This window comes from Ranitomeya variabilis, chromosome 4 (genome assembly GCF_051348905.1).
Source record: "Ranitomeya variabilis isolate aRanVar5 chromosome 4, aRanVar5.hap1, whole genome shotgun sequence".
NCBI classification, from domain to species: Eukaryota; Metazoa; Chordata; class Amphibia; order Anura; family Dendrobatidae; genus Ranitomeya; species Ranitomeya variabilis.
This window is the reverse complement of record NC_135235.1, coordinates 523,775,180-523,799,117: the sequence shown is the minus strand read 5'-3', so window position 1 is coordinate 523,799,117 and position 23,938 is coordinate 523,775,180. Positions and strand designations below refer to the sequence as shown.

The following is a 23,938-nucleotide window of genomic DNA, read 5'->3' as shown; positions in this document are numbered from 1 at the left end:
GCACTTTCTTTGGGGTTTCCAACTAAATCTCCAAGTGACGTGATTTAGATGAAACCCCTGAGGGAGCCACTGAGTCTGGCCTCTGTTCAGAAGTGCAAAAACACAACTAAGTGAGACAATCTCACTAAATGTCCCAAATACCAAATTATAACCTAAAGAAAGGACATAATACCAAAGATATAAACAACTACTGTAAATAAGTTTATTCAATAAAACAAAAATTTAAAAATGGAGAAACTGACAAGAATAGTGCATAGTGCAAATTGCTAAATACATCCAAAGGGGTACAGATCAATAATCCTGGGAAGTAAACCTCAAAGAAACAAGGTAAGTACTAATAAGTGTCCAACAAGGTCCTAAGACCAAATAAAGTGCAAAAATAGTGTCTCTCAGCATAAGTACCAGTAAAAAGATGATCCGTGGTTCCCCCAGACTCCAGCTCCAACGCACGTTTCGCCTCCCGTGGCTTTTTCAAGGAGTGAAGGTATGACAGAGGTCTTGAGCTTATATACATCACCCCAACCAATCATAGCAAATACAAAGTACCATGTGATACATATACCATTACAACAATTATAAACACCAAACGAAATAAAGCTATGACATAAGAAATTCATTCATTACATAAACCGCATGTTACTGCAAAGTGCAAAGTTTAAAAACAGTCTCCAAAACAACTCACACAGAAAAGTAGCCGGATCTCAAACCGGAAATGACGTTACGCTACTATACTCACATAGTGTAACATTTTAAAGCGCCGCATAATACAAGAAATACTCAATTAACATAACCGCATACACATAGCAAGCATAATGCTTGTAAAAATACTAGAAATTGATGCGAGATGAACCGGAACATGAACCGGAAGTACTGAAGCGCTCCTGTGTTCACTGCGATATGAGGATGCGCTCCAGCCTGAACCGCAAGCGGTGCACTCCTCCCAGCAAATGACGTGAAACGTCTGTAATAACATGTGACCTGCAAAGAAATACAGAGGAAGAATGCGTTCCACCATGGAGCGCAAACAATACATCACAACGCTTTGTAAGAGGGACAAAATAGAAGATACAGCAGCCCTGATCGATAATACACGATGAACATAATAAGAGATACAGCAGCCCTGATGGGTAAAAGATCCATAATAGTGAGTATTAAATAAGAACAGCAATAAATATAATCACAAGAAATGCAGAAACTACGAATTGGATAAAATGGAATAAAATCCGTAAATAGAAAAAGTCATATAAATAAAGGGAAATACTGACATGGGACGGTACTATAAAAACCACTAAAGATATTAAGTGAATATTTACTAGATAAAGATGACACATCACAGTATGTGTGAAAGCGGTGCATTCACCGCTTGCATACAATCCGGAGGGGACATCAAAATGACAAATCAGTCCAAAAGGACATACCTAAAGTGATATATATAAAAAAATATATATATAATATAAATGTGTATATAAAAATGTAAAGTGCCTCAAAGTATCAAAATATTAATGATAAGTAAAGAATAAAAAAATAATAAATAAAAATAAAAGTGCAGTGAATCACACGTGCGAACGAGTGCAAAAGAAAAAAATCTTTTATTAAGGAATAAAGAAGGTATTATTAATTATTTCATTAGCAGGTCCCAATGTAGATTTCCATCACAGAAAACAGAAAGGTTGGGAAAACTAGAAGGAAAGAAGAGATAAAAACAATTAAAAACAATTAAAAAACACACAAACGGAGAGTCAAGATACTGATTAATGGGGATGCACTTAAATAATAGCTATTAATGCTACATCATAAGAAAGCACTAAATGATAACTGTTCATTAAGGCCATTAGGTGTCAATGTGCCTATCCTATAGATCCATTTTGCCTCAACCTGGGCCAAGCGCTTCCTAATATCCCCACCTCTGGCATTCAACACCACTTGATCGATCCCTCTTACTTTTAAAAGAGACCCCTTGCACTGATGGAATAGCTTAAAATGTTTGGGCAGTGTTTTAAGGGAATCAACCTCAGTGGTGGTTTGAGCCGCTTCTATGTCAAGTACATGCTCTCTGACTCTCCGTCTAAACTCCCTAGAAGTAAGACCAATATATTTGAGTTTGCATGGGCAACTGGCACAATATATAACCGCCATAGTGATACAGGTGATTGGGTAGAGGATCTTGTATGTTTTATCCCCATCAGCATTTGAGAAGTTGATACAGTTCTCTATATTGGGGCACGCCACACAGGCGCCACAAGGGCGACAACCCAGTTTAGGACCACGTGATCCAAATGGGTTGTCAACCTTTTTTTTGGTGTAGTGGCTATGAACCAGAGTATCCCGAAAATTTGGAGATCTTCTGTACGTGACAGACGGTCTAGCAGGTAAGTACTGCATTAGAATAGGATCCAATTGTAAGACTCTCCAATGTTTTGATAGGATGTTTCTCACCTCATGCCATTTACAATTAAATGACTGAATATAGCGTACCTTGTCCAAATCTTGTGTCACCGATCTCTGTTTGTTTAAAGCTCTGGAACGATCAGTATGTTTAGCTCGCCAATATCCACGTTCAATGGCTTGCGAGGAATATCCTCTTTCAGTGAATCTCCGACTCAGGTCTCTGCTCTGTTTCTCAAAGGACTCTTCATCTGAACAGATCCTGCGCATCCTTAAAAATTGTCCCACAGGTATACCCCGGATTAGACTGGAATGATGTGATGATGAGAAGTGAAGTAAACTATTGGTTGAAGTGGGCTTCCGGAACACATCTGTGTGAATGAATCCCAGTTCATCAACTGTTAGGCAGACGTCCAAGAATTCTACATCGGACCTTCCTGCTTTGTATGTCAATCGTAGATTTAAATCATTGTCATTTAGATGTCTCATAAAGATCTGCAGCTCCTCTAAAGACCCCTGCCAGATAAACAAAATATCATCAATGAACCTTCCCCAGTATTGCACTCTATCAACCATAGTAATGAGTTCTGTAATAAAAATCTTCCTCTCCCACAGCCCCAGGAACAAATTAGCATATGAGGGCGCAAAAGCCGCCCCCATTGCTGTTCCCTGGAGCTGTAGGAAAAAATTTTCATTAAAAACAAAAAAATTATGTGTGAGTGCAAACCGGAGAAGGTCCATGATGAAAATACAAAACTCACCATCTTGATTGGACATAGTCAGAAACTGTTCAACAGCCGTCAAACCGTCTTCATGTTTGATTGAAGTATAAAGGGATTCGATGTCACAGGTCACCAAAACCATATTGTCCTCTAATTGGAGTCCATCCATCTTCCGGAGAACATCATTTGTATCCTTCAGGTACGAAGGTAGTGTTTCTACCAAAGGATGGAGAACAAAATCAATAAGTCTACATATGGGTTCACTGAAACCATTATTTCCAGCCACAATAGGACGACCTGGTGGACAAACTACATTTTTATGCACCTTAGGAAGGGCGTAAAAAGTTGCGATCGTTGGGTACTCAATAGTTAGATATTCCATTTGTTTCTTACTAATGACATCAATCCAGTCTAATCCGGGGTATACCTGTGGGACAATTTTTAAGGATGCGCAGGATCTGTTCAGATGAAGAGTCCTTTGAGAAACAGAGCAGAGACCTGAGTCGGAGATTCACTGAAAGAGGATATTCCTCGCAAGCCATTGAACGTGGATATTGGCGAGCTAAACATACTGATCGTTCCAGAGCTTTAAACAAACAGAGATCGGTGACACAAGATTTGGACAAGGTACGCTATATTCAGTCATTTAATTGTAAATGGCATGAGGTGAGAAACATCCTATCAAAACATTGGAGAGTCTTACAATTGGATCCTATTCTAATGCAGTACTTACCTGCTAGACCGTCTGTCACGTACAGAAGATCTCCAAATTTTCGGGATACTCTGGTTCATAGCCACTACACAAAAAAAAAGGTTGACAACCCATTTGGATCACGTGGTCCTAAACTGGGTTGTCGCCCTTGTGGCGCCTGTGTGGCGTGCCCCAATATAGAGAACTGTATCAACTTCTCAAATGCTGATGGGGATAAAACATACAAGATCCTCTACCCAATCACCTGTATCACTATGGCGGTTATATATTGTGCCAGTTGCCCATGCAAACTCAAATATATTGGTCTTACTTCTAGGGAGTTTAGACGGAGAGTCAGAGAGCATGTACTTGACATAGAAGCGGCTCAAACCACCACTGAGGTTGATTCCCTTAAAACACTGCCCAAACATTTTAAGCTATTCCATCAGTGCAAGGGGTCTCTTTTAAAAGTAAGAGGGATCGATCAAGTGGTGTTGAATGCCAGAGGTGGGGATATTAGGAAGCGCTTGGCCCAGGTTGAGGCAAAATGGATCTATAGGTTAGGCACATTGACACCTAATGGCCTTAATGAACAGTTATCATTTAGTGCTTTCTTATGATGTAGCATTAATAGCTATTATTTAAGTGCATCCCCATTAATCAGTATCTTGACTCTCCGTTTGTGTGTTTTTTAATTGTTTTTAATTGTTTTTATCTCTTCTTTCCTTCTAGTTTTCCCAACCTTTCTGTTTTCTGTGATGGAAATCTACATTGGGACCTGCTAATGAAATAATTAATAATACCTTCTTTATTCCTTAATAAAAGATTTTTTTCTTTTGCACTCGTTCGCACGTGTGATTCACTGCACTTTTATTTTTATTTATTATTTTTTATTCTTTACTTATCATTAGTATTTTGATACTTTGAGGCACTTTACATTTTTATATACACATTTATATTATATATATATTTTTTTTTATATATATATCACTTTAGGTATGTCCTTTTGGACTGATTTGTCATTTTGATGTCCCCTCCGGATTGTATGCAAGCGGTGAATGCACCGCTTTCACACATACTGTGATGTGTCATCTTTATCTAGTAAATATTCACTTAATATCTTTAGTGGTTTTTATAGTACCGTCCCATGTCAGTATTTCCCTTTATTTATATGACTTTTTCTATTTACGGATTTTATTCCATTTTATCCAATTCGTAGTTTCTGCATTTCTTGTGATTATATTTATTGCTGTTCTTATTTAATACTCACTATTATGGATCTTTTACCCATCAGGGCTGCTGTATCTCTTATTATGTTCATCGTGTATTATCAATCAGGGCTGCTGTATCTTCTATTTTGTCCCTCTTACAAAGCGTTGTGATGTATTGTTTGCGCTTCATGGTGGAACGCATTCTTTCTCTGTATTTCTTTGCAGGTCACATGTTATTACAGACGTTTCACGTCATTTGCTGGGAGGAGTGCACCGCTTGCGGTTCAGGCTGGGGCGCATCCTCATATCGCAGTGAACACAGGAGCGCTTCAGTACTTCCGGTTCATGTTCCGGTTCATCTCGCATCAATTTCTAGTATTTTTACAAGCATTATGCTTGCTATGTGTATGCGGTTATGTTAATTGAGTATTTCTTGTATTATGCGGCGCTTTAAAATGTTACACTATGTGAGTATAGTAGCGTAACGTCATTTCCGGTTTGAGATCCGGCTACTTTTCTGTGTGAGTTGTTTTGGAGACTGTTTTTAAACTTTGCACTTTGCAGTAACATGCGGTTTATGTAATGAATGAATTTCTTATGTCATAGCTTTATTTCGTTTGGTGTTTATAATTGTTGTAATGGTATATGTATCACATGGTACTTTGTATTTGCTATGATTGGTTGGGGTGATGTATATAAGCTCAAGACCTCTGTCATACCTTCACTCCTTGAAAAAGCCACGGGAGGCGAAACGTGCGTTGGAGCTGGAGTCTGGGGGAACCACGGATCATCTTTTTACTGGTACTTATGCTGAGAGACACTATTTTTGCACTTTATTTGGTCTTAGGACCTTGTTGGACACTTATTAGTACTTACCTTGTTTCTTTGAGGTTTACTTCCCAGGATTATTGATCTGTACCCCTTTGGATGTATTTAGCAATTTGCACTATGCACTATTCTTGTCAGTTTCTCCATTTTTAAATTTTTGTTATATTGAATAAACTTATTTACAGTAGTTGTTTATATCTTTGGTATTATGTCCTTTCTTTAGGTTATAATCTGTTCAGAAGTGCACAAAACTGTGATGGACCACACTTTTATGCATGCCTATGAGGTATTAGGGCCAAAATATGGAAGCTCGCAACCCACGTCAAGCGTCCCCACATTTGCGAGTCCCACATGTGGCTGCTTTATCGGTATTGCTGCACCTGTGCTGCTGTCATCTTTAATCTGGTCCACTGCACCCTGATAGTGCATTTGTTTGGAGGCCTGGGCAGGTAAGCAGCTCTGCCTTTTTTTCTGGTGTGTTTTTTTTTTAATTTTTGGAGGATTTCTAAGTCCTCTTTTTGTGTCGGTGAGCTCTTTTTTGATGTTTAGTGATAGGACTCGCAAATGTGGGGACCCTTGAGGTGGGTGCGAGCTTCCATATTTTGGCCATAATATCGACTAATACTTCACATATATTGATGTGTTTTTTTGCACTTTATCCTTCAGGGTGCAGTTGGGCCCAGATGGCTCTGTAAACTGTGGCCTCTGTTCACACAGGATGCTTGGTAGGTTGAGAGTGGCTGTTTTATCGGTATTGCTGCACCTATGTTGCTGCCATCTTTAATCGGGTTCACTGCACCCTGATAGTGCATTTGTTTGGAGGCCTGGGCAGGTAAGTGGAGCGCCCCCACACCGCCGCAGGGCCGAGGGGTACCCGGAGCCGGGCCTCTGGGTCTCAGTCCTGGGGTTGTCACGGTGGCTAGACCCGGTCCGTGGCCCTGTCTGTCAGTGGGGGACGTCCGGTGCAATAAGTCGTGTTGTAACGGTGCAGCTGTGGGGTGCAGGTCGCGATAAATAACGAGGACACCAGGTTGCAGTCTCTTTACCTCTTTACTGGAGATCTCTGAGTCCTCAGTCCAGAATACGGTTCACCAGGCTGCGCAAGTCCGGCCGGTCCAATGGCACCTCCAGAGTTCACTTCACAGGTGGAAATCGGTGCCTTCCTTCTTAGCGCTATGTGTTGTAGTCCTTCCCTGCTGTGCTTACGGAAAGTACCCCACAACTGTTGTGTCTGTTTCTTCAGTTCCCTCACAACTCGATTAAATGATGTTCTTCTAATCGTCCGTCCCTTCCTGATGTTACAGTTAGAACGGCACCCGTTTGTCGGGTAGGCCTGGAGTTCTTCCGGGACCCTAGAGACGCCCCTCTCCCGCAATTGCCTCCCAAGACTTCATAGGTGATATGTGTTAGACAGCCCGCCTTAAACTGACTGTCCTGCCGCTGTTTAGAGTATTGCTTGAAGCTGAATGTTATAATACTCCCTCGGCGTTCCTGCCACCGGTAGTGCGCCTCAGTAGGGTGTTGCTCCGGTCTTACAGCACGACCCCTACTGGAATTCTCCTATTGCTTGATCTTGTTTCTCACTCAGCACAATCTATCTCGCTTCTAGTCCTTTCTTGGGCCCCGCCGCTTCCCGGAGCTGGCGCGGACCCGTTATGTTCTTTCCAATGCCAAGCCTCTGTCAGGATCCCACCCCTGACAGAGACCCTACTGTCTCTTCCTCCACAACACCCTCTGCCACTAGGTGTTGCTTCGTCCAATCCAGTCAGCTTTCTGATCTAACTTCCTGCCTGACCCCCGGTTTACCCACTATGGTGGGGAGTGGCCTAATGAATAGCACCCTTAGCTCCCCCCGGAGGCCCGGCTGTGAAATGTATTGGTGTCTGTGATACCTGATCAGATGAACTCCTTCAGTGCCATCGGACGCACCATGGCTCCCCATAGTGGCGGAGCCACAGTACTGCAACGACCAGGACTCTGGGGCGCTGCATAAGCATCTCTGCCTTTTATTCTGGTGTTTTCTGGATTAAAGCATCAGTCAACTTCCGGACAGTCTGTGGTGCAACGTGGCGTTGGTGGATGGAATAAGACATGATGTCCCAGATGTGCTCGATTGGATTCAGGTATGTGGAATAGGAAGGCCAGTCCATAGCATCAATGCCTTCATCCTGAAGGAACTGCTGAAACATTGCCACATGAGGCCTTGCATTGTCATGCATCAGAAAGAGCCCAGGCCCACTGCACCTGCATATGGTCTCACAATTGGTCTGAGGATCTCATCCCAGTACCTAATGGTAGTCAGTACCTCCTGCTAGCACAGGGAGGGCTGTTCGGCCCTCCAAAGAAAGGTCTCCCCACATCATTACTGACCCACTGCCAAACTGGTCATGCTGGAGAATGTTGCAGGCAGCAGAACATTCTCCACCGCGTCTCCAGGCTCTGTCACATGTTCTCATTGTGAACCTGCTCTCATCCGTGAAAATCACAGGGCGTCAATGTCGAATCTGCCAATCGCCCTGAATGGTGTAGGGCTCTAATGAACTCAATGACTTTCTCATGGTGCCGATGTCACCGCAGTTCAGGGGCCCCGCTGGAATGCAGCCTCAATGACCTGCAGTAACCTCGATTAGGTCACCACTGGTCACTGATGGTGCAGTTACAGCAGCTCAGTCCTCAGTGGTCCTCAGCCTGGACGGTCGCATCTTGGCACAGTCCAGGTTGAAAACTATCCCAGACATGGATTATGGGTGTGACACAGAACGACAGATAGGTGAAGGATTTTTATTTTATTACAGGAGACGATAGCTTCAGTGGAATGGGCATTAGGTAAGTACACTGCTCAAAACAATAAAGGGAACACAAAAATCCCTCATCCTAGATATCACTGAATTAAATATTCCAGTTGTAAATCTTTATTCATTACATACTGGAATGTGTTGAGAACAATAAAACCTAAAAATGATCAATGTAAATCACAACTGATATCCCACGGAGGTCTGGAGTTGGAATGATGCTCAAAATCAAAGTGGAAAATGAAGTTACAGGTTGATCCAACTTCAGTGGAAGTGCCTCAAGACAAGGAAATGATGCTCAGTAGTGTGTGTGGCCTCCACGTGCTTGTAGGATCTCCCTACAATGCCTGGGCATGCTCCTGATGAGGCAGAGGATGGTCTCCTGAGGGATCTCCCAAACCTGGACTGAAGCATCCGCCAACTCCTGGACAGTCTGTAGTGCAACGTGATGTTGGTGGATGGTGCGAGACATGATGTCCCAGATGTGTTCAATCGGATTCAGGTCTGGGGAACGGGCGGGCCAGTCCATAGCTTCAATGCCTTCATCTTGCAGGAACTGCTGACACACTCCAGCCACATGAGGTCTGGTATTGTCCTGCATTAGGAGGAACCCAGGGCCAACCACACCAGCATATGGTCTCACAAGGGGTCTGAGGATCTCATCTCGGTACCTAATGGCAGTCAGGCTACCTCTGGCGAGCACATGGAGGGCTGTGCGGCCCTCCAAAGAAATGCCACCCCACACCATTACTGACCCACTGCCAAACTGGTCATGCTGAAGGATGTTGCAGGCAGCAGATTGCTCTCCACGGCATCTCCAGACTCTGTCACGTCTGTCACATGTGCTCAGTGTAAACCTGCTTTCATCTCTGAAGAGCACAGGGTTCCAGTGGCGAATTTGCCCATCCTGGTGTTCTGTGGCAAATGTCAAGCGTCCTGCACGGTGTTGGGCTGTGAGCACAACCCCCATCTGTGGATGTCGGGCACTCAGACCATCCTCATGGAGTCAGTTTCTAACCGTTTGTGCAGACACATGCACATTTGTGGCCTGCTGGAGGTCATTTTGCAGGGCTCTGGCAGTGCTTCTCCTGTTCCTCCTTGCACAAAGGCTGAGGTAGTGGTCCTGCTGCTGGGTTGTTGCCCTCCTACAGTCCCCCCACGTCTCCTGGTGTACTGGCCTGTCTCCTGGTAGCGCCTCTAGCCTCAGGACACTACACTGACAGACAGTAAATCTTCTTGCCACAGCTCGCATTGAAGTGCCATCCTGGATGAGCTGCACTACCTGAGCCACTTGTGTGGGTTGTGGAGTCAGTCTCATGCTACCACGAGTGTGAAAGCACACCAGCATTCAAAAGTGACCAAAACATCAGCCAGAAAGCATTGGTACTGAGATGTGGTCTGTGGTCCCCACCTGCAGAACCACTCCTTTATTGCGTGTGTCTTGATAATTGCCAATAATTTCCATCTGTTGTCTATTCCATTTGCACAGCATGTGAAATTGATTGTCAAACAGTGTTGCTTCCTAAGTGGACAGTTTGATTTCACAGAAGTTTGATTTACTTGGAGTTATATTCTGCTGTTTAAGTGTTCCCTTTATTTTTTTGAGCAGTGTAGAATTGTTATTTTTAAATAAAAAAGGAAGTGTATTTCAAATAAAGGACGTTATTCTGGCTGTGTGTCTATTGACAATACAACTATAGGATTAGTAATGGATAGGTGTCTTATAGACACCTCTCCATTACCAAACCTTGGGCTTGATGTCACCGGACAATACAAAAGGCGACATCAACCCCACAAATATGAACCCCACTTACAGCTGCCACAGGGCAAGTGGGAAGAGCCTGGTAAAACGCCAGAATTGGGGCATCTAATAGATGTGCCTTTTCTGGATGACTGTGGGCTGCTATTTTTAGGCTGGGGAGAGGGCAATATCTATGGCCTCTTACCAGCCAAAGAGTACTAGCCCCCAGCTGCCTGCTTTAGCTGGGCTAGTTGTAAAAAATGAGGGGGACCCCATGCCGTTTTTGATTATTTAAAGAATTAAAAAATAGCGTGGGGACCCCTCTATTCTTGATAATCAGCTTTGCTAAAGCTGACAGCTGAGGGTTGCAGCCTGCAGACGTCAGTTTTGCCTGGCTGGATCTAAGAAATACAAGGGAACCCCACATTTTTATTTTATTTATTTTTTATAGCGCAGGCAGCTGATGAATACTCCCATCAGTCGCCGCTTGCTCTTGCGGTTATCAGCTTAATACAACTGTTAACATTGTCCCTGGCTAGTGCTGATTGCAGCATGAGCAGGGATTAATGTCAGCTGTCTTCATCACCTGGCACCGGGCAACAGAGTGAATAGTGCCATTGATTCCCAGGTGCCGGTAATTGTGATACTGATGCAACACACAGTTGCCACACTTATTAAACATATGTACATCTCTGGTACTGGTTTTACCAGTACTGGAAATATCAGGACGTGTGAAAGATCCCTTAGGCACACTGTGGGGCTCAGAAGGGAGGGGGTATTTGGATTTAAGAGCACAGTATTCATTGGGTTTCTTTTGGGGGTAGAGGGGAGGAGCCATAGTGCTTTTCCAGAGCCTATGTATTACCAGTAACATGGAAACCCCCTATATTTCCGTTAACAGATGACAGACCTGAATGGGGACTTTTTTTGTGGATGGAGTTGAAACTTTTATTGGGAACATTTCACATAATGTTTGGGATCACATTTATCCTGAGGTCTACGGTGAGCACTTTCATTGGTGTTTCCATCTAAATCTCCAAGTGACATGATTCAGATCCCCCAAGGATTCATTCACTATAATGAGGCCGCAGAGTTACTCTTGAGTTCATCTGGACTCTGATCAGCATGGTACTTTTTTCCCCAGAGGTGCACAAAACTGGTCAACGGCACTCTTAGGCAGGACTAAAAAGACAGATACCGCCAGATCATAGGCCAGACAATGTCCACAGTGCCATCTGTCTCATTATAGGGAATCTTCTACCGGGAGTTCTGTCTGAATCACGTACTTCATAGATTTTACACGGAAACCCCACTGTAAGCGCTCAGCGCAGGATAATGTGAGACGCGCCTTACTGCGATCTTTGGGAGGCAGAATTAACAAATCAACAGCAGATGAAGAATTGGATTTATTTTTTACGCCGTTCCTCTTGCGGTATAAGTGATTAGACTACTATTCTTTGGGTCGGTGCAATTACAGCGATACCAGATTTATATCAGGTTTTTAGGTTTGCCTGCTGGAACACACTAAGACACTTTTTTTCTGCAAAAACAAGTTTTTGCATCACCATATTTTTTTCAATATTTCTGCCAACAGTCATGTGAGGGGTTGTTTTTTGTGGGATGAGTTGACGTTTTTATAGGTACCATTTTCAGGCACATGACATTTTTTCTATTCTGATTTTTGGAAGAAATGATTTAACCAAGAAACGTGCAATAGATATAAATTTCTTGAAATCCCATCCACTATCCTGTAACATCTGAGACACTGTGGGTTGGATGCTGCAGATGTACGCAGTGTCCAACCCGCAGCGTTTACTGACTGTGGGAATGTACTCTAATGGATTTTTATTTTTAGTTGAATGTGTATGTAATTATTTTCCTTTTTTTTTTTTTTTAACTGTGAGCAAAGGCATCGGCAGATGATACTACGTCTCCCATCAGCGGCAGTAGTCTCATCTGCCCACGCCTACTGACCTGCGTTAAGCTTTTTACCGCAGGTCACCGCTGTGGGGTCAAGCTGACATCTGACAGCATGACCCCGCAACGCTCTGACCGACAGTCTGCGGTAGCATTACTGTGGGTCGCATCACAGCTGCAGGTTCACGCTGACATCTGACAGCGTTAACCCGCCGCACTCTGACCAACAGTACCAGTGGTAGCATTACCGTGGGTCACAGCTGCAGGGTCACGCTGACATTGACAGCATGACCCCGCAATGCTCTGATGGTCTTACTGACGGTAGCATTACCACCGATAAGAACTACTGCACCGGTGTTATACATTCACATATTCCAAGCGTAAAAAACACAGGCAGAGGCTGAAAAAAAAAAAAACAGTTGTCTGAATTAGGCCAAAGAGTATGTAAGTTTTCAGAGACCGAAAGCTCATGGACCGTCTCCCTCAAGTCATACCAAGCATTTCCAAATGCAATGCAAAATCGGTAACACTTACCAAATATGACCTATAAAGAAATGTGCACACAGTGTCATTTTCATGTGGGTCTGCTGCCCCAAAACTCACCTGCAGAGCACCTGTGCATATGTTCAGGCCTTATTTTTTGCAGGTTTACAACACCACCAAGCGGTTAAAAGAAGTGACCTGACAATTCATCAGGGATTTTCCACTTTATTTACAATTCAATATGGTATGGCTCAAACTTAGTCATACCTGTATGCCTCCTGGATGATGCCTTGTTAAGTAAAAAAAAAAAATCATCTTTAAACCTTCGAACTTCCAGGCTATGGAGTGTAGGCTGCACAGAAGACAAGACTGCCTTTGGTCTTCATCTCCTCACCTTCCCCGCATTGTCCCTTTCACATCATGTGCACAAACGGTAATCCCACACCTCCGAATTCTGCCTGCCAACGTTCCTCTGCATTGGGGGGAATTCAACTACTGTGCTGAGATCACGGGGACAGGACGTTTTCGTGACTCTCCAGTGCATGTGCAGCACCCCAGGTGACCGGCTGTTGCAGTGGTGTTGCCTTTCCTTCGGGGAAAGTAATGTCATGCTCAGAGGCAATGGAGTTCTCTTCACCAGGTAAGGCACCCACACACAACACATTCCAAATCCAGGCCAGGAAGGGGGAGTTCAGGACCCAGATTCAGGGGAGCTTCCCTAAGCGATATGTATCCTGACCTGGAGGAGGAGCTAGACAGTTGGTCCTAGGAGACCAAGCAGTTAGTTGTTCAGAGACATAGAAGTAGAAGGAAGTCTGGAACTGAGTGCAGACAGAGAGGCCTGGCAGCCACGAGGGACCTGCAGCCTCTGGAAGGAGAAAGACCTGAGGGGTTGAATGTGAAGGAGCCGGAAGGGGCGGAGCAAAGGAGAGGAACAGGGCTCAGAGGGGAACTGTGACCGGGCACCCTCAGAGCTGAAGCGCAGTAGCCAGTGTTGTGAATTTGCTTTTTGCTCCCTCTAGTGGTTACTAGTTTTTTGACTCTGGTTTTTCTGTCATTCCTTTTATCCGCACCTGGGTCGTTAGTTAGGGGTGTTGCTATATAAGCTCCCTAGACCTTCAGTTCAATGCCTGGCAACGTAGTTATCAGAGCTAGTCTGCTGTGCTCTTGTCTACTGATCCTGGTTCCAGTTATATCAGCTAAGTCTGCCTTTTGCTTTTTGCTATTTGTTTTGGTTTTGTATTTTTGTCCAGCTTGTTCCAAATCTATATCCTGACCTTTGCTGGAAGCTCTAGGGGGCTGGTGTTCTTCCCCCGGACCGTTAGACGGTTCGGGGGTTCTTGAATTTCCAGTGTGGATTTTGATAGGGTTTTTGTTGACCATATAAGTTACCTTTCTTTATTCTGCTATCAGTAAGCGGGCCTCTCTGTGCTAAACCTGGTTCATTTCTGTGTTTGTCATTTCCTCTTACCTCACCGTTATTATTTGTGGGGGGCTTCTATCCAGCTTTGGGGTCCCCTTCTCTGGAGGCAAGAAAGGTCTTTTGTTTTCCTCTACTAGGGGTAGCTAGATTCTCCGGCTGGAGCGTGTCATCTAGAATCAACGTAGGAATGATCCCCGGCTACTTCTAGTGTTGGCGTTAGGAGTAGATATATGGTCAACCCAGTTACCACTGCCCTATGAGCTGGATTTTTGTATTCTGCAGACTTCCACGTACCTCTGAGACCCTCGCCATTGGGGTCATAACAAGCCAGGTACCGGGAGCCCGAGGCCTTAGTGGAACTGTATGACACTTGGCAGAACCAGAGGGCATAAGATCATACAGACATTGCCCACGCCACACCTGAGACGCAGCAGCACCCGAGGAGCCCGGGGCATGATAGAGTCCCTGTAAAAAGGCTCAAGCTGCCCGTCATGCAGGTACCTGTCTCGGGACAGGGGGAATAGAGGACTCTGCAGGAAGCTTCAGGCAGCAGGGACCTCACATACAGCAAGCGCTAGTTGGAAAGGCTCACGGACCTCTACTGGAACAAGGGAACCCTCTATTGCCTCTGGGCCAGACGGGCCATACCATCATCCGTGCCTGGTACCCTGGACTGTGGCTTGCCAACTACAGTAAACCAGGTAAAAACTTACAACTTGTGTCCTTTACTCATTTACCGGCAACAGTCATCACTACCATACATCTTAGGACCCCTGGGGACCCCGCTTCACCTGTGGGAAGTGTACCATCAGTGCTGCAATAACATCCCCCAGAGGACCCCTTTAACGCAGCATCGGTCCCACTATTGACTAAACACCCCAGGTGGCGTCACGACAGACTTTACCACAATTCCCCTTAAAAGACCTTCCCCTTTTAATTGGACGCCCAGGGCCACAGACTGGGTCGCAGCCACCGTGACATCCCCTTTAAGACCGGACCCGGTACCGAGTACCCTGCTGCCCTGGTTGGGGCGCTTCATATGCGCACAAAAAAGTGCCCTCAGAAGGGCGGAATGGTGTAGAGAGCGATGGCAGGCAGAATGCGCAGGCTTTCCGGCCATGCACAAGACATGAAAGGGACATCTATAGAGAAGGGGAAGAGAAAACTTGTATGATAATGACCGGAGGCAGTCTTATCTTCCGGGCCGCCTACACCCCATTGCCTGGAATATTGTCGGGTATTGATGCGAGAGACTCACGCGAGTTTCTCGCATCACACTCGCAAGTGTGAACCCAGACTTCTTGTAAGGCCTTTACTTCCAAGTTCCAGCGTAGACGTACAGTACTAAGTGTTGGATGGAGCCGGTTCAGGAACCAAGACGGCCAGGGTGGTGATCATAGTGTGCATCATGTGACTGCCATCTCTTGGACTTGTGGCCTAGCGGGAAGTACTGTTAGGACCAGTGTGACTAAAACGAGAACGCTTAAGGGGAAAACAACAGTGACAGGCCTGGAATTAAGAGTAACACCAGATCAACTGAAACCTACATATTACGATCTACAGTCATTTAAATACTATATAATCAGCACAGTGTAAATATAACTGAAATATTGAATATTGTATCTACTCATCACTGTGCACTGAGTGTTATTGTTAGCCAGAATATCGCACCTATCTGAACGTGTATACAATCGTTTATATCGATTTTCCTTCTGTGTTAGCCAAATACATAGTATGTAAGTACCGTTGTCTCCTCATTGCCTGTGCTGTTGCAGCCAAGCACCTATTTACACAGGCACAGAGAAATTTAGGGTTCGCTCAGACAAGCATTTATACATACCGTACGTGTGCTGTGTCAGTAAGGCCACATGCAGACTAAGAATGTGGTCAGTATTTTACCTTAGTATTGGTAAGCCACAACCAAGAGTGGGTGATAAATGCAGAAGTGGTGCATAAGTTTCTGTTATACTTTTCCTCTAATTGTTCCACTCCTGGTTTTGGCTTACAAATACTGAGGTAAAACAAACCTCACCAAATACTCAATGTGTGCACGTGGCCTAAAAATCGGACAGCACACTGACCTATGTAATTTCAGTCGTTAAAGGGACTCTGTCACCCGAATTTGGAGGGAACAATTTTCAGTCATATGGGCGGGGTTTTCGGGTGTTTGATTCACCCTTTCCTTACCTGCTGGCTGCATGCTGGCTGCAATATTGGATTGAAGTAAATTCTCTGTCCTCCATAGTACATGCCTGCGTAAGGCAAGCTTGTCTTGTGCAGGCTTGTACCATGGAGGACAGAGAATGAACTTCAATCCAATATTGCAGCCAGCATGCAGCCAGCGGGTAAGGAAAGGGTGAATCAAACACCCGAAAACCCCGCCCATATGACTGAAAACTGTTCCCTCCAAATTCAGGTGACAGAGTCCCTTTAAGAAGACAGTTTTGACGTGTACAATTTAAGATGGTGATGTTTAAAATCAGTTGCCACACGGACGTAAAAGATGAAGCCACTGATGGCACATGGATGACAATATGGAGGAGTTTTCTGAATGAAACTCACATGTAAAAAAAAAAAATTGTGTTAGTCAGTTTCCACCACCATAGTTTGGTCAGTTTCATAGTTTTTCTCAGTTGAAAAAGTGTGAAAAAAATAAAATTGAGGTTTCTCATGCCTCTCCTAATAAACAGTGAGTGAAAAACAGACAGCACATGGATGTTAGCGAGAAGCGGTCTGATTTTTTTCACAGACCCATAGACTTGCATTGGCAAGTTTAATTCAAGACTCACATTTGCCATATTATGTGGACCACTTCGTCTGCAAAATATAGCATCATGTGAACAGTTCCATAGATTAATAGGTACGAGTTCTATCTGTAAAAAACACAAACAGAACTCTTACTAACTAAACGGATATCTGAATGAGGCCTTAGAGAGAAAAAAAAAAGAGGTTTCCTAGCTAGAATGGGTGTGGAATAAAAGGCATTAGAAAGCACCAAAATGTGCCAGTGCGATAAATGCGGAGTTAGTCATCCTCCACTTACATAGTGTCTTTTTTTATTATAGACTTTCAGAATGCTGTGTGTGAATCCAGGTTTAGAATACCATTTTTTAATGCTGGCTTTGCAAATAATTTTCCAAAACAAACAGAAGAGCATCTAATTTTTATATTTAACGGACGATCTATTTCTTAACGCGTTTTCAGCATAATTGTTCTGGTATGTTTGTAGAAACAACTATATTATGCATAAATCAGTAATTACAGAGCAAAAATAAGCCAACAGTGATATTGCTCATTCAGTCAAGAATGTTAAAGGGAATCTGTCAGCAGGTTTTTACTATGTAATCTGAGAGCAGTATTATGTAGGGGCAGAGACCCCAATTCCAGTTATGATTCACTTATTGGGCTGCTTGGTGCAGTTTTGATAGAATCGGTTTTGTCTGCTGTAGATGTAGCAGTGGTCAGAAGGTTGAGCTCTGTATAACCCCGCCCAGAGGTGTATCTAGGGTTTCTGGCACCCTGGGCAAGAATTCATTTTGCCCCCCTCCAACCCCCCCCCACAAGGACATATGCGATTTGCACACATAGTCAGGTACCGACGAGCCGCTGTCCCTAATGCTCTCAATGTTCAGAGAAAAACAGAAAAGCAGGAAGAGAAGTTTGTTGTCACAGGACCATAAGTATGAAAATCGCTTATGAGTGAAGTGTCTATGTGATGACTACTGGAACCTGCAGAGCTGAATCCTGACATCGCAGCTTCTGAATTCTCACAACTAATTCACTGCACACTTTTAGGATTCTCCCTTGCCGGTGGACAGTCATGTCAGCACAAGCATGGATTTGTATACTTCTGCCCACATTCCGACTAGACGTGCCCGGCCTCGCTCAGTTGATTTTCATTGAGGCCACACATGTCTAGTCAGCGCATGACTGCATGTATGTAAATCACCAGCACGAGAGAATCCTGACAGCGTGCAGTGCGCACTGTAAGGCTATGTACACACGTTCAGGAATTCTTGCAGAAAATTCCTGAGAAGCCAAAGCCAGGAGTGGGTGATAAATGCAGAAGTGGTGCATATGTTTCTATTATACTTTTCCTCTATTTGTTCCACTCCTGGTTTTGGCTTACAAATACTGATGTAAAATACTGACCAAATACTGCTAGTGTGACGGCAGCCTGAGAATTCAGAAGTCTGCAGTCATAAAGAATGACTGCAGACTCATTACAAACCTGGACATCCCCTTGAATACTCCTAACTAGTGTTGAGCGATACCTTCCGATATTTGAAAGTATCGGTATCGGATTGGATCGGCCGATATCCAAAAAATATCGGATATCGCCGATACCGATACCCGATACCAATACAAGTCAATGGGACACAAATATCGGAAGTGATCCTGGATGGTTCCCAGGGTCTGAAGGAGAGGAAACTCTCCTTCAGGCCCTGGGATCCATATTCATGTAAAAAATAAAGAATAAAAATAAAAAATATGGATATACTCACCCTCGGACGAGCCCTGGCTGTCACCGCTGCAAGCGTCTGCCTCCGTTCCTAAGAATGCAGAGTGAAGGACCTTCGATGACGTCGCGGCTTGTGATTGGTCGCGTGACCGCTCACGGGACCAATCACAAGCCGCGACGTCATCGCAGGTCCTACACTCACTGCATTCTTAGGAAAGGAGGCTGCCGGTTGCACCGCTGAGGTCCAGGGTCTGCCGGAGGGGTGAGTATATCCATATTTTTTATTTTTATTCTTTATTTTTTACATGAATATGGATCCCAGGGCCTGAAGGAGAGTCTTCTCTCCTCCAGACCCTGGGAACCATACGCACCGCACACGCCTGGGAACTTATAGGAACTTCCGATTCCGATATCACAAAAATATCGGAACTCGGTATCGGAAGTCCGATACAGCGAATATCGGCCGATACCCGATATTTGCAGTATCGGAATGCTCAACACTACTCCTAACATAAATAAAAACATGAGAATTAGTATCACAAATAACATTTACATCCTTATAGATGACGTCGCCTCTGGAGTCGTTCTCCTTTTCTTCATCTTGTCCAGACCTCATGATGAGTTTTCTCATCCACAGCTCGTCTCTGCAGACTTCCATCTTCTCCGCTCTTTTGCAGAAAATCTCCACATGATGCCCTTAAAGATAGAAGTGTCATTATAATGCTCCTGAATAAAAAAATACCCCTCACTATATTGTCTGCACAAAATATGACCCCCACACCCCCTCTTATGGTACATGCTCTTTACACTGACCTCTCCTTTCCATACCGGCCCCCTCTTCACACTGTCCTCTCATACTGTGTCCTCCGTATAGGGCCCAGTATTTATACTGTACTCTCTCATCACACTCCCCCTCCTTGGTATACTGTCCCCTCCTGGCTGTGCCCTTACAATGTCCCTCCATACTACACCCCCACTTTTCAGTTTCTATTCTGTGCCCACTCACTTTTCTTCCCCCATACTGTCTCCTCGCACTATTCCCCTCCCTCCTCATACTGTCTCCTCTCACATCCCTCGTTCACCATACTGGCTCCTCATATATTTACCCCCTCATTTTCTATACTGCCTGCTCATCTGACTCCCCATACTGTGTCTGCACACATCCCATCACCCTCACTCACTGTACTCTGTCCACATACATTTTTCACATCGCTACTCATACTGTCTGCATACATTCCCCTGTTCTCTCCCCATACTATCTGCACCCATCCCCCCATACTGTTTCCTCATACATGCCCCCCATTCCCCAGTACTGTTTCCTCATACATGCCCCCCATTCCACTGTACTGTTTTCTCATATATGCCCACCATCTCCCCCTTTGCTCTTCATTTTGTGTCCTCAAATCTCCCCCAACACATTAAATCCCCCCCATCCCCACTACAAATCTCCCCACACACAATAAATAACCCCATCTCCACTCCAAATCTCCCCACACACATTAAATCCCCCATCCCCACTACAATAATCTCACCCCACACATAATAAATCCCTCATCCCCACTCAAATTCTCCCCACACATAATAATTCCCCTATCCCCACTCAACTTGTCACCACACATAATAAATCCCCCTGTAAGAGACAGCACTGTACATAACAGCAGAGGAAGCTATATAATAAGGGACGGCACCATATATAATTAGAGAGAATGGTCTATAATAAGGGATGATGTTATACATAATAAAAGAGGAAACTGTAACTAAGAATGGTGTTATACAGAATTAGTGAGTACACTATATGCTAAGGGACTGTGCTATATATAAGTGAGTACACTATATACTAAGGGACTGTGTTATACATAATAAGTATGTATACTCTATACTAAGGGACTGTGTTAGACATAAGTGATAATAATGTCTTCCTCCGCTGTTGTGGATTCTGTTTGTGGGCTCCCTCTGGTGGTTACTGCTGGTACTGGGTGACTTTGGTGGGTTGCGGCCTTTGGTGTCCACCTGTCCATCAGAGGCTGGGTGTTTCCTATTTTACCTGGCCTTTCTGTCATTCCCTTGCCGGCTATCAATGTATTCAGATGTGCTCTGTTTGGTTCCTGCCTACCTGCTCCCAGATCTTTCAGGATAAGCTAAGTGCTGATTTTCAGTTGTTGTTTTTTTTGTCCAGCTTGCTTATTATGTCTCTATGCTAGCTGGTAGCTCTAGTGGACTGAGGTTCTCCCCATGTGCCATGAGTTGGCACATGGGTTCTTGTAATCTCAGGATGGTTTTTTGATTAGGGTTTTTTGCTGACCGCTCAGACCCCTTTTGTATCGTTCTGCTTTCTAGTTTACAGCGGGCCTCAATTTGCTGAACCTATATATATCATCTCTGTGTGTGTGCCTTCCTCTCATTTCACCGTCAATACATGTGGGGGGCAACCATGCCTTTTGGGGTTCATTCCTCTGGAGGCAAGTGAGGTCTTTATTTTCTCTGCAGTACTAGTTAGCTCTTAGGCTGGTGCGTGGCATCTAGAACCAACGTAGGCACGCTCCCTGGCTATCTCTAGTTGCGTTTGTCAGGCGTAGGGCAGCGGTCAGCCCAGGTTCCATCACCCTAGAGCTCGTCCGATATTTTGTATTACTTTGCTTGTCCCTTGCTATCCCTAGCCATTGGGATTCATGACACTCCGCCTCCCCCTGTTCCTATGTCCGTTATAAGTCCCCCTTCCTCCCATCCAAATCCCCAACACCCCTCATTGTCCTCCTCCCCCGCATCCCATTATTGTCCTCTACCCCACCTCATCATTGCTCTTTTCACCACCTCCATCATTGCCTTCTCCACCACAACTATCATTGCTTTCTCCCCCACCACCCCATAATCACTGCCCATTCCACCACCTTCATCATTTCCTCCTCCCCCACCACCCCCATTATTGCCCTTTCCTCCACCAGCATCATTGTCCTTTCCACCACCACCATCATTGCATTCTCCCCCACCACCCCATCATTGTTCCTTCCACCACCTCAATCATTGCTTTCTCCCTTACCACCGCATCATTGTCCTCTCCATCACCCCCATCATTGCCCTTTCCACCACCTCCATCACACGCTTCTCCTCCACCACCCCCATCATTGCCTCCTTCCCCACCACTCCCATCACTGCCTCTTCCACTACCACCATCATTGCCTTCTCCCCCACATCCCCATCATTGCCCTTTCCACCACATCCATTATTTTCTCTTCCCCCTCATCCCCATCATTGCCCTTTCCACCACCATCATCATTGTCCTTTCCACCACCATCCTTGCCCATTCCACCACCTCCATCACTTTCTCCCCCTCCACCATCATCATTGTCCTTTCCACCACCACCACCATCCTTGTGCATTCTACCACCTCCATCATTTCCTCCCCCCTCCACCCCCCATTATTGCCCTTTCCACCACCTTCATAATTTCCTCCTCCCCACCACCATCATTGCCCATTCCACCACCTCCATCATTGCCTTCTCCCCCCACCCTATTATTGCCCTTTCCACAACCTCCATCATTTTCTCCTCTCTCATTCCATCATTTCCTCCTCCCCCACCATCCCCATCCTTGCCCTTTCCATCACATCATTGCCTTCTCCCCATCAGCCCCATCATTGCCCTCTCCCTACCCTACACACACACACACAACCTCTACAAACACACACACACAACCTCTCACCTCTCCGCACACTCTGCCGCAGCATCCTCTCCATCGCCTTCCGCTCATCGCCTTCCTCTGGCACAGCCGGCCGTTGAATGATGACAGGACAGGAAGACAGATCGCTGCTGCAGCTCCACTGCTATTTTCTCTTGTAGGCAGTGGAGCTGCATGGATCTGGCCAGGGGCCAGATTGCCCTCATTATTAGTCACCCTGCAGGGGCTCCCTCCATCTCCGGGCCCCAGTGCAGCTTCACAGGCTGCACATGCGGTATGTCTGCCCATGTTGGGAGCCAGCGCACTGCAGTTTCTCTGTGCCGGCTGTCAGCTTGACAGTCGGCACAGAGAACAGCCAACTCCCAGTCCGGGGGGCAGCAGAATGCCTCCCCATAGATACGCCTCTGACCCCACCAACACCGCTAATTGGCTGCATCCTGTGTGCACTATATGTTGTCAACAAGCTGCCAATCAGTTATGGGGGCGCGGTTACACAGATTAGCTAAATTGGACTGCAAGACTTAGTCCTCTGGTGATAATCTCCTGCTGATAAAAACACTAATTATATTGAAATTACAGTACACAGCCTAATAAGAGACAGATCCCTGGAATCAGGGTCTCTGCCCCTACATTATGCCACTCTTGGATTAAATGGCAAAAACCTGCTTACAGATTCCCTATCAATATGCAAAGCAGGTAGAAAATGGATTGCACACTGACCAATACAAGTCAATGTTAATGTAAGTCATATGAACGTTTTTACAGATGCTCAGATGGTCTGCGTGTAAAGAAAAAAAATAGTCACAGGATGTACCATTTTGATCCTTATTTTGGATCAGACTTGTCCATTATAAAGCAGTGGATGCACAAAAAAATGGATCACATATGTATTACCTTGCTTGTATGTCATGCCTTTTCCACAAATCCATTTCAGTTATTAGGATGGAAAACTATTTGACCATGTGAAGAAGTAGATTTTTTTTTTCTTATGCTTGTAAGCCTGGTAATGGTACAAGACTTGTTCTAGTCTGACAGCTTCTGTGTGAATGCTTCTTACTTCCTACTTTTCTTGTTAGGCTGGACACCTAGTGCACTTTTCCTTCTTTCAGTGTTGCCAGCTAGGAACAATGTGCCAATACCAAGGGAAATCTATATGTAGAACAACCTGTTTAATAGTATTTCTATGGAACACATTCCCTTACCTGCACTCGCCCGGCTGCAGCAGCGTGTCTGCTCTGACCTTATAAGTGACAAGCCAGGAGCCTGCTGGTGTTATTTAGTGAATACTGCAAAGAATTGTGGGAGTTTCCACTTGTAGAAAAGGTCACAATTAACAGCAATCAGTGTGGATGGTTGTGAGGTCTTATTTTAGGAGCTGCGACAGCCTAATGTACAAGGTTTAGGTTGAGAAAAATATGGGTTTTTGATTTCATGTTATTTCTTTTGCTAAGGAAAAGGACTGCTTAACCTAAACCCCTTTTGGATTTTTTTTGCATCTATCAAAGATTGTCACTTTGAAAATCCCATTTATGTAAAAACCAAATGCCATACGGATGTGCAAAATGGACATATACAGACACAATATGGGTATGAAAAATGGTCATATGG

At 44.8% G+C, this 23,938-nt stretch overlaps 1 protein-coding gene across 5 annotated transcripts in view; it reads right to left on the bottom strand.

Annotated features, from left to right (window-relative positions):
• The window catches only part of SCRN2 (secernin 2), a 44,887-nt gene extending 21,152 nt beyond the window's left edge, over positions 1–23,735 (bottom strand). For 4 of the 5 annotated variants that reach the window (XM_077252261.1, XM_077252263.1, XM_077252262.1 and 1 more), the window contains exon 1: positions 23,533–23,727. The gene's annotated coding sequence lies outside the window, so the exon portion shown is untranslated. Of the gene's footprint in view, positions 1–23,532 lie in introns of all 5 variants that reach the window. The other variant, XM_077252265.1, reaches the window with a different exon arrangement.
• Between the last annotated feature and the right edge of the window lie 203 nt (positions 23,736–23,938).